The following is an 11,018-nucleotide window of genomic DNA, read 5'->3' as shown; positions in this document are numbered from 1 at the left end:
CTGGTTAACAGCCCCAATCAGGGAACTCACATTCTGAAGTACACCTGGTTGATCTCATTACAATCACTATGTATATGAAAGATTATCAATCTTCCATCTGCACCTTGCGTTTGTAAAGCACTTTTCACTCAGAGAATGTTCCCAAGGCATTTCACAAAACCATGGGATAAGTGGAGTGAGCCAAGTAGTCAAAAGATTCATGGAGATCCACAAGTGTTTAATAAAAAAGGTGGCCTTTAAGGAGGAGGAGACAGCAGACAATGGTGGCTCTTTGGGGGAAGAGGTGAGGTATTGGAACGAGTTGATTAAAGGTTGTTCAGGAACTGCAGATGTGGATGGGAGGATTGCTGAGGCTGATTCTGAGTATGGGGAAATTTCAGCCACATGAGGGGCTGCCAGAAACAAGCTCTTATTTCTCAATCATGAAATGAAACACCAGTCTTAGCTCCTCTGTTTTCAAGATTCTCCAGGGCCTATACTGCTTTGTAGCTGAGGCTGTGAGCAAGCTTTGAAAAAAGTGCAAAGTTTGACAGATTTGTTTTGCAACTCATGACATGAATCACATTTGAGAAAATTGTCATACCTCCTGCTCAAGAAGTCATGGCACCAAAAAATAATCCCCAAGCACAGCCTCTGCCAAAACCCAGCCTCTCCCAGCACAATACCCCCTTCCCACACTCACCTCCCAACATGATCTTGACCATATATTTTTAAATTTTTCCATCACTAATCTTGTAATTGCTCTGAGTCAGTTTAAGCCATCACCAATTAATGCAAGATTATGTTTAATCAGGACAGGGTTTCCAAGCTCCTGGGGACAGGAGATGTTGGGGGAGAAGTAACAATTGTTGGTATTTATGAATAATTTGTTTAGAGCTGTTATTATTCATTTCCTGAACAGTTGGAATTTGAACATGGACCTGCTGTCTCAGAGGTAGGAACATTATCACAACAGCCCCAGATAACGAAAGATTTACAAACAGATAAGTGACAGTTTTATCACGATTAAAGGGTGGGGTTTGCGTTGTTTTGTGACAGGGTTTCTAGTACATGTGGTGACACCACCACCTGCTGGAGCCCTATGTACACTGCAGCTCAGAGATTTCAGATCCTTTCAAATTAAGACTTGTGCCAACATTGAGCTGATTCGTTTCTGACCCGAAGACAAGTTGCCGCATTTCCTCTCTGAACTGCGAATCTTCAGTGTAGTTCTACTCAGTAACAAGAATTTTTTTTTCTCTGGTGGGGGAGGTTTTAGGAATATGGATACAGTGGAACAACAAACTGTTGTGTCTCAGTCCACCAGCCAGTAATAACTGGGACTGAGGTCCCCAAGTCCTATTCCTTTCTTTACTCAACTAGTTAATACAAACAAAGTACCATTATGGGTGAGATAATTCCATTGGGGCAATTGTTAGAGGGAGAGGAATTTTTCCCACTGACCCAATGATGCAACTCAAAAGGGAGTCCACAAGGTGGCTCTGGAAGTCACTCCACACACAGAGGGACATATTTGTGCTGTCAAGGGTTGGAGCACCAACATTATGAACCACAATTTTGGACTTTGTGTGTTCAATCAAAGGCACAGATTGAAATAAAATTCAGTTTGTTGTTTAATTTATCCTTAACTGTTCTTCTAACTGCGATGGTGAGGCTATCAACTGTGACAACATACTCAGACTGTGACAACATACTCAGACTGGAATGTTGTCTTCCAAGGCCTTTCAATCAAGATGTAAGATCTCTCAGTCTGAGGTTGAAGGGAGACAGCTGTGCAATCTGGAACTGGAATCCCTGGGATTAATTCTGGATTCGGACTACAATGATATTGGATGAGCCCTGTCTGATTGATATCTGCTCTGCTATCTCCTGTGTCACTTCAAGTGTTTCATTTATAAATCAACTAGAATCAAATCAGAAATTCCTGCAAGGCTTCTGAACAATCATAACATTACTGCAGTTCAGAAACATTCCATTTAGCCCATCAAATCCAGACCCACTCCCCTAACGTTTCTCATGGCTAACCCACACACTCTTGGACATTATAGGCAATTTAACATCATCAATCTGCTTAACCTACACATCTTTAGACTGTGGGAGGAAACTGGAGCACCCAAAGGAAACCCACAGGGAGAATGTACAAATTCTACACCGGGGGGTGGAATCGAACCCAGATCCCTGGCGCTATAAGGCAGTAGTACTATCCACTGAGCTACTGTATCCTCCTATGATGCTGATGATGCAATTCAGTTTGATTGTTTCTGCTTGAATCCCTGTAGGTTACCTATTCGCTCAACACAAACAATCAAACTACTTTGAGTTTGTGATCTGACCAGGATTACCTGCAAAGTGACAAGTCATTGATCATTCAGATATGGATGTTTGATAATGTCCATCTACAATCCCAGCAGGCTGTATCACCTAACAGAATCAAAGCTGATTAGAAACGTTGATATAGGGCACAATTAGTCAGTAATTGTCTTTGGGTGGTCACTTTCCAGATCAGTTTTACAACCTCTTGACAAATGATGCAATATGGGTTGATGTAAAGTGGAACAGTGTACATTGATGTGGAACCTGAGAGAAATCAAAGTGCTTGGAATTTGAGGTTGGAAAGGTACCTGCGAATCTAAAGGTGTATAAATGATCATCTGGACGAACATGAAAATACAAAGAGAGGGAAAAGAATCATTTCCACACATAGACTTGGTGGAGGCAGGTTCAATTGAGGCAGCCCAGAGGGCATAGGATACTGATATGGAAACTCCGTTCAGGGTTAAAGAAGAGAAACGTGAAGTTGCAACTAAGCCACAAAGCCCAGACAGCTAGTACAGGTATGATGGGCTGAACAGGCTCCTCAGCACTGTAACACACACCTAAGAATATTTCAAACAGCACACATAAAACTAAGAAACACAGTTTCAAGCTCGCACAAGGTCATTCTTGGATATTTGTAGGATCTTCTGACCCTTGTGACCCCAGATCACAGTAATATGATTAGCTGCCCTCTGATAAGTCCCAACATGCAACGCAGTTCAAGGCAATCATGCATGGGCAATGTCCATCTCCCATAAAAGATAAGGAAAAAATCCTAACATGGGAAGCCGTGTGTAATCCCAAAGCTCTGAAATCGCCTCTCTAACTCTCTCCATCTCTCCGTCCTTTGTTAAGATGCTCCTTGAGGGTCTGTCACTTTGCTGAGATCCTGGCTCTGACTTCTGATAAGTTACTCCTTTGGTGAGTTTTGAGAAGATTTGTAGCTCAGGTTGAGGTTCTGGATGTTAGTTTGCTCACTGAGCTTGAAGATTTGTATTCAGACGTTTCATCACCGTACAAGGTTACATCATCAGTGAGCCTCTGGATGAAGCACTGGTGGTATGGCCTGCTTTCCATTTATATGTTTAGGTTTCCTTGGGTTGGTGATGTACCTTCATGTGGTGACATCAATTCCTGTGGTGATGTCATTTCCTGTTTTTTTGAGGGGGATTGTAAATGGGATCCAAATCAATGTGTTTGTTGATACAGTTACGGTTGGAACCCTATACAGACAACAAGCAAAACTTTTGTCATTTACAAAATACCTTGCAAGAACTATAACAAACACTACAGGCAGAAAACTAGCCACCAGGATACATGAACATCAACGAGCCACAAAAAATATGACCCACTCTCACTAATATCGTTACATACAGATGAGGAAGAACACCACTTCAACTGGGACAACTCACCCATCCTAGGACAAGCCAAACAGAGACATGCATGAGAATTCTTAGAGACATGGCCTTCTAATCAGTACTCTATCAACAAACATCCTTAGAAAAAAGGAAATTGAGGGGGGGCCTGATTGAGGTCTACAAAATCATGAAGGGTATAGACAGGGTAGATAGACCAATCAACCACACCGCCCTGTGGCCTAACATTTCAACTCCCCCTCCCACTCTGCCCAGGACATGGAGGTCCTGGGCCTCCTTCACCGCTGCTCCATCACCACCAGACGCCTGGAGGAAGAACGTCTCATCTTCCGCCTCGGAACACTTCAACCCCAGGGCATCAATGTGGATTTTAACAGTTTCCTCATTTCCCCTTCCCTCACCTCACCCTAGTTCCAAACTTCCAGCTCAGCACTGTCCCCATGACTTGTCCTACTCTGTCTATCTTCTTTTCCACCTATCCGCTCCACCCTCCTCCCTGACCTATCATCTTCATCCCCTCCCCCACTCACCTATTGTACTCTATGCTACTTTCTCCCCACCCTCACCCTCCTCTAGCTTATCTCTCCACACCTCAGGCTCTCTGTCTTTATTCCTGATGAAGGGCTTTTGCCCGAAACGCGATTTTACTGCTCCTCAGATGCTGCCTCAACTGCTGTGCTCTTCCAGCATCATTAATCCAGAATCTGGTTTCCAGCATCTGCAGTCATTGTTTTTACCAGGGTAGATAGAGATAAGAGTCTAGATTAGAGTGGTGCTGGAAAAGCACAGCGGGTCAGGCAGCATCCAGGGAGCAGGAAAATCGATGTTAGGGGAAAAAGCCCTTCATCATGAGAGGCAGGGTGCCTGCAGAGTGGAGAGATAAATGCAGTCTGTAGGCACCCTGGCTCTATTTCTGATGAAGGGCTTTTGCCCGAAACGTTGATTTTTCTGCTTCTCGGATGCTGCCTGACCTGCTGTGCTTTTCCAGCACCATTCAAATCTAGACTCTGGTTTCCTGCATCTGCAGTCCTTGTTTTTACCTAGGTATAGATAAGCTTTTTCCCAGGGTGAGGGATTCAATAATGAGAGGTCACGCATTCACGGTGAGAGGGGAAAAGTTTAAAGTGGATATATGCAGAATGTACTTTACACAGAGGGTGGTAGATGCCTGGAATGTGTTGCCAGCAGAGGTAGCAGAGGCAGGTATGGTCGATTCATTTAAGGTGTGTTTGGACAGATGCATGAGTAGGTGGGCAGCAGAGGGATACAAACGCTTAGGAATTGGATGATAGGTTAAGACAGGGCATTTGGATCAGTTCAGGCTTGGAGGGCTGAAGGGCCTGTTTTTGGGCTGTAAATTTTCTATATTATTTGTTCTTTGTAACCAACGCATTGACTTGGATCCCATTTACCACCCCCTGAGAAAAATAATAGGATCACCTCAGGAAATGACATCACCACATGAAATGACATCATCAGCCCAAGGAAACCTAAACACATAAATAAAAAGCAGGCCATACCACCTGTACTTCAACGGAGGGACACCTAGTATGGTGATGAAACATCTGAAAGCAAACCTTCCAGCTCAGCGAGCAACCTTATATCCAAAATTATCCCTTTATTTGTGTTTAATAATGTTGCTGTGAAGTGCCTAGAGATGTAAAAGGTGCTCTGTATACACACATTGTTTTTATTGTTGTGAAGAGGGTAAATCAGGCATCAGGAGACTACACCAGTGAAATGCGGAATGAGTGGAATGAGTTGAGGCATTCAGGATGTGTGAACAGCAAAGTAAACTGTGGAGAAACAATTCAGGTTGGTTGATCTAGCTTGACAATTTTAATAGGATGGGGGAACTGATTGGATCAATGCATGAAATCCATTAGATGTCATAATTTATTGTTTCAAAAGATGTTCAAGAGGATTTTCCATAGCCCGCAAGCGATTGAATTCAGATATAAAAGGAAATATAACGGCAAAGACAGACATCGACTAAGAGACAGGATAGATTCCATGGTCCAGACTGAAATTGAGCAATTAGTTGAAATGGCAGACTGGAGGAGTATCAAGCGAACTGGGAGATATAGCTGTGGCAAAGGAGTTGGTTCAGGAAAAAATAGCTGAGCTCAAAATCACAAAGCCGTGATGGCATTAAACCCTGGGCTGTTGAAAGAAGTCAGACAGAAGATATCAGAGACTCCAGCCTCACAATTCTTCAATCTTGCCTTGTTCTGTGGAATTGGAAAGCTGCCAGAATAATATCTCTGTTTTAGGAGCGAGAGGATAATTACATAGCTATAGATCACTTATTCTGACTTTTATTGTCTCAGATTCAAATTGCAGACAATTGAATCAGTGAAGAATCAGGGATACAGGGGAGTAAGAATTTCTAAAAGGTAAATGCTGCTTGTCAAATTTGACGGGTGTTTTAGAAGCAATGACCATGAGATAAGTGAAGCAAATGCTGCCCACAGATTTGCAGTAAAAGTTCAATTGGGTGTCTTGTAGAACATTTGTTGGAGAAGTTTGGCTCTCAGGTTAAAAAGAGGAATGTTGCTGAGTGGCGAGAGAGCAAGTGAACAGAAAGACAGTTTGTCAAATGGTCAGATGGTTTGTGAACATGGGCAAGTTAACAGAGTGGGTAAGAACACGTCAGATGCAATTTGATGTGAAGGGTTGTGGACAGAAAGATAACATGAGGATGTTAATTATGTGTTTTGTGAACACTGACCCCATTGCGCACACAGGCTGAGACATGCACCTTTAAACTGGAATGTCACATGTTGTAATGTCATGCAACTCTCCTGAGGGTACAGTCCTATCTGGTCTGAAATCTATTCCATAAACTAACACTGAACATGCAAAAATGATGAGTAGTTCTGTGGCTTACCCTGAATGGAGGTTGTAAAATGCCTCCCACAGTAGTGTCTATCAGCTCCTCATACCAGTCTCAACACCCTTCTCCGCCTTCCCCCACTTGGGCCCACTGTGTTACCATCCTGGAAAAGGCAACGAAGAGAGATAAAATACACGGCCGATAAGGAAAAACATACTCGAGAGAATTTGTCTCCCACAGGAATCAGGGGGCAAACTCTCCACTGGTCGGAGTGCAGCCCTGGCACATATGAAGATGATTGTCGTTGTTGGAGGTCAGTCATCTCAGCTCCAGCGTGTCATTGCAGACATTCCTGAGGGTACAAAGAACACAGAACAAAGAACACCAAGCCTGTACTGATACATAGCACCTTTCTAAACTAAAAGCTTTTTGCCTCGATGTAGTCTGCATCCCTCTATTCTCTGCCTATCCATATATCTGCAAATTTACCTGCCTCTGGCAGTGCATTCCAGGCACTTACCACCTTCTGTGTAAAAGTATTGTCACTCATATTTCCTTTAAACTTGTCCCCTTTTACCTTAAAGCTATGCACATGAGTATTTGACAATTGTACTCCGGGAAGAATTATGCCTCTCATAATTTTGCGTCCTTGGTCCAAGCTTCATTAATAACCTTCCCTCCATCAGAAGGTCAGAAATAGGAATGTTCACCAATGATTGCACCATTCATGTCTCCTCAGGTATAGAAGCAGTCCATGTTCAAATGCAATACAACCTGGATGATATTAAAAGCTTGTAGTGAGTAATAATCGCGCCATGTAACTTCAGTCTCCAACTAGAAAGAACCTAACTATCAAAACTTATCGTTTGCTGAGTTATAAAGTCGTGGAACTCTACAGCACAGAAAAAAGACCTTTTGGCCCATCATGTCTGTGCTAGACCTAACCACCTAATTATTCTAATCCCATTTTCCAGTACTTGACCCAAAGCTTCGTATACCTTGACACCATAAATGAATAAGCACTTATTAAATGTTTTGAGAATTACTAACATGCAATGAGTTCTAGATCCCCAACACCCTTTAATTCAAAAGTAAATTCCCCACATTTCCTTTAAACCCTCTGCTCCTCACCTTTAGTCTGAGTCAGCTGGTCATTGATCCATCAACCAAGGGAACAGTCTCTTCCTTTCTACCCTATCTGGGTCCCTCATAAGTTTTCGAGGAGAAAGTGAGGTCTGCAGATGCTGGAGATCAGAGCTGAAAATGTGTTGCTGGAAAAGCACAGCAGGTCAGGCAGCATCCAAGGAGCAGGAGAGTCAACGTTTCGGGCATAAGCCCTTCTTCAGGAAGGAGGAAAGTGTGTCCAGCAGGCTAAGATAAAAGGTAGGGAGGAGGGACTTGGGGGAGGGGCGATGGAGATGTGATAGGTGGAAGGGAGTCAAGGTGAGGGTGATAGGCCGGAGTGGGGTGGGGGCGGAGAGGTCAGGAAGAAGATTGCAGGTTAGGAAGGCGGTGCTGAGTTCGAGGGATTCGATTGAGACAAGGTGGGGGGAGGGGAAATGAAGAAACTGGAGAAATCTGAGTTCATACCTGTGGTTGAAGGGTTCCCAGGCGGAAGATGAGGCGGTCTTCCTCCAACTGTCGTGTTGTTATGGTCTGGCGATGGAGGAGTCCAAGGACCTGCATGTCCTTGGTGGAGTGGGAGGGGGAGTTAAAGTGTTGAGCCACGGGGTAGTTGGGTTGGTTGGTCCGGGTGTCCCAGAGGTGTTCTCTGAAACATTCCGCAAGTAGGCAGCCTGTCTCCCCAATATAGAGGAGGCCACATTGGGTGCAGCGGATGCAATAGATGATGTGTGTGGAGGTGCAGGTGAATTTGTGGCGGATTGGGGCCTTGGAGAGAAGTTAGGGAGGAGGTGTGGGCACAAGTTTTGCATTTCTTGCAGTTGTAGGGGAAGGTGCCGGGAGTGGAGGTTGGGTTGGTGGGGGGTGTGGACCTGATGAGGGAGTCACGGAGGGAGTGGTCGTTTCGGAACGCTGATAGGGGAGGGGAGGGAAATATAACCCTGGTGGTGGGGTCCGTTTGGAGATGGCGGAAGTGACGGCGGATGATACGCTGTATATGGAGGTTGGTGGGGTGGTAGGTGAGAACCAGTGGGGTTCTGTCCTGGTGGCGGTTGGAGGGGCGGGGCTTAAGGGAGGAGGAGCGGGAAGTGGAGGAGATGTGGTGGTGGGCATCGTCGATCACGTCTGGGGGGAATTTGCGGTCCTTGAAGAAGGAGGCCATCTCAGACTCCTCCCTCCCCTTCCTAGACCTTTCCATTTCTATCTCGGGCGACCGAATCAACACGGACATCTACTATAAACCGACTGACTCCCACAGCTACCTAGACTACACCTCCTCCCACCCTGCCCCCTGTAAAAACGCCATCCCATATTCCCAATTCCTTCGTCTCCGCCGCCTCTGCTCCCAGGAGGACCAATTCCAATACTGTACAGCCCAGACTCTGAATCACCCACAGTCTACATTTTGGGAGATATCATAGACCACAAACTGAACTGGACCTGCCACATGCTGTATCCTTGGATGCTGCCTGACCTGCTGCGCTTTTCCAGCAATACATTTTCAGCTCTGCCACATGCTGTATTTACAAGACTAGATCAATGACTGCAATGACCTAATGGTATTATTGTTAGACTATTAATCCAGAACCTCAGTTAATGTTCCGAGGACCCGGGTTTGAATCAAGGCTGATGTTAGAACATAGAACATAGAACAATACAGCACAGAACAGGCCCTTCGGCCCACGATGTTGTGCCGAACATCTATCCTAGATTAAGCACCCATCCATGTACCTATCCAATTGCCGCTTAAAGATCGTCAATGATTCTGACTCTACCACTCCCACGGGCAGAGCATTCCATGCCCCCACCACTCTCTGGGTAAAGAACCCACCCCTGACATCTCCCCTATACCTTCCACCCTTCACCTTAAATTTATGTCCCCTTGTAATACTCTGTTGTACCCGGGGAAAAAGTTTCTGACTGTCTACTCTATCTACTCCTCTGATCATCTTATAAACCTCTATCAAGTCACCCCTCATCCTTCGCCGTTCCAACGAGAAAAGGCCGAGAACTCTCAACTTGTCCTCGTACGACCTATTCTCCATTCCAGGCAACATCCTGGTAAATCTTCTCTGCACCCTCTCCAAAGCTTCCACATCTTTCCTAAAGTGAGGCGACCAGAACTGCACATGTTGGAATTTGAATTTAATTTTTTTAAATGTCTGGCATTAAGAACATACTGATGACCATGAAACAATTGTCAATTTTCATAAAAACCCACCTGGTTTATTAATGCCTTTCACGGAAAGAATCTGCCATCCTTACCTGGTCTGGCCTACATGTGACTCCAGACCCAAAGCAATGCAGTTGACTCCCAACCCTCAATTGCCTCTGGGCAATTAAGGATGGGTAATGAATGCTGGCCTAGCCAGTGATGCTCACAGGCTGTGAATGAATAAAAAAATCTAGGAAATCTGAGCAAGTAGCTCACATGTTGATTCCTTAAAATACCTCCTACTATAAAGAGTCAGGAGTATGATGGAATACTCCTCGGTTGCCTGAATGATGCAGTTCCAACAACACTTCAAAAGCTCAACATCATCCAGGGAAACGCACCTGACTGATTGGTGGCACATCCACCACTTTCAATATTCATTTCCCAAATTAGCAATGCACAGAGGTATGTAATACTTAGGAAACGAAATGCAAGAATTCACCAAGACTCCTCAGATAGTGCCTTTCAAGCTTCCAGCTGGAAACACCACCATCTGCAACTTCCTCTTCAAGCACTGTTCCTTCACTGACACTGGGTTCAAATTCTGGAACTCATCCCTTATGGTATTGTGGGTCGACCTACAATTCATGGACTGCTGCATATAAGTTAAGAGTGTGTTCTTATGATCCAAATGGATATTACTACTGGATCCCATTCTGAAATCTGGCTTGAAAGATCAAATTTTCTTTCTTTAATTATGTGTTCACTCGCTGAAACACTGGTATGCCGATTTGGTTTTAACAGCAAGCAGAAGTTTATAGCTCAGAAGAAAAGAAGATTCAATGGAATAAACCCAGCTGGTTATATATAACACAATCTGACAGATTTCAAATGTCTCGTCACAGGGAACATTGGAAACCTGGGTCAAAAATGTCACAAAAGTTCAGGGAAACCAGTTATTACCAAAAGGATTGGAGAATTATCGATCTGACTTTCATGCACCATGACTTCCAACCAATGCCTGAGGACATGTACTTTACATCTCACCAGAGTGGCAACAGTGAAGGGTGTTGGCATGACCCCACTGGATGCTGAGTCCAAAAGACCGACAACGCTCCGGTTTATGAAGACAGAGCTGTGTATATGTTGAGCCTCTTGTCTCCCTAATCCAGGTATCATGTCATGTCATGGTGGCTTGTTCCTTATTACATTA

This window comes from Hemiscyllium ocellatum, chromosome 29 (assembly GCF_020745735.1).
Source record: "Hemiscyllium ocellatum isolate sHemOce1 chromosome 29, sHemOce1.pat.X.cur, whole genome shotgun sequence".
Lineage (NCBI taxonomy): Eukaryota > Metazoa > Chordata > Chondrichthyes > Orectolobiformes > Hemiscylliidae > Hemiscyllium > Hemiscyllium ocellatum.
Note: the sequence above shows the minus strand (reverse complement) of the source record.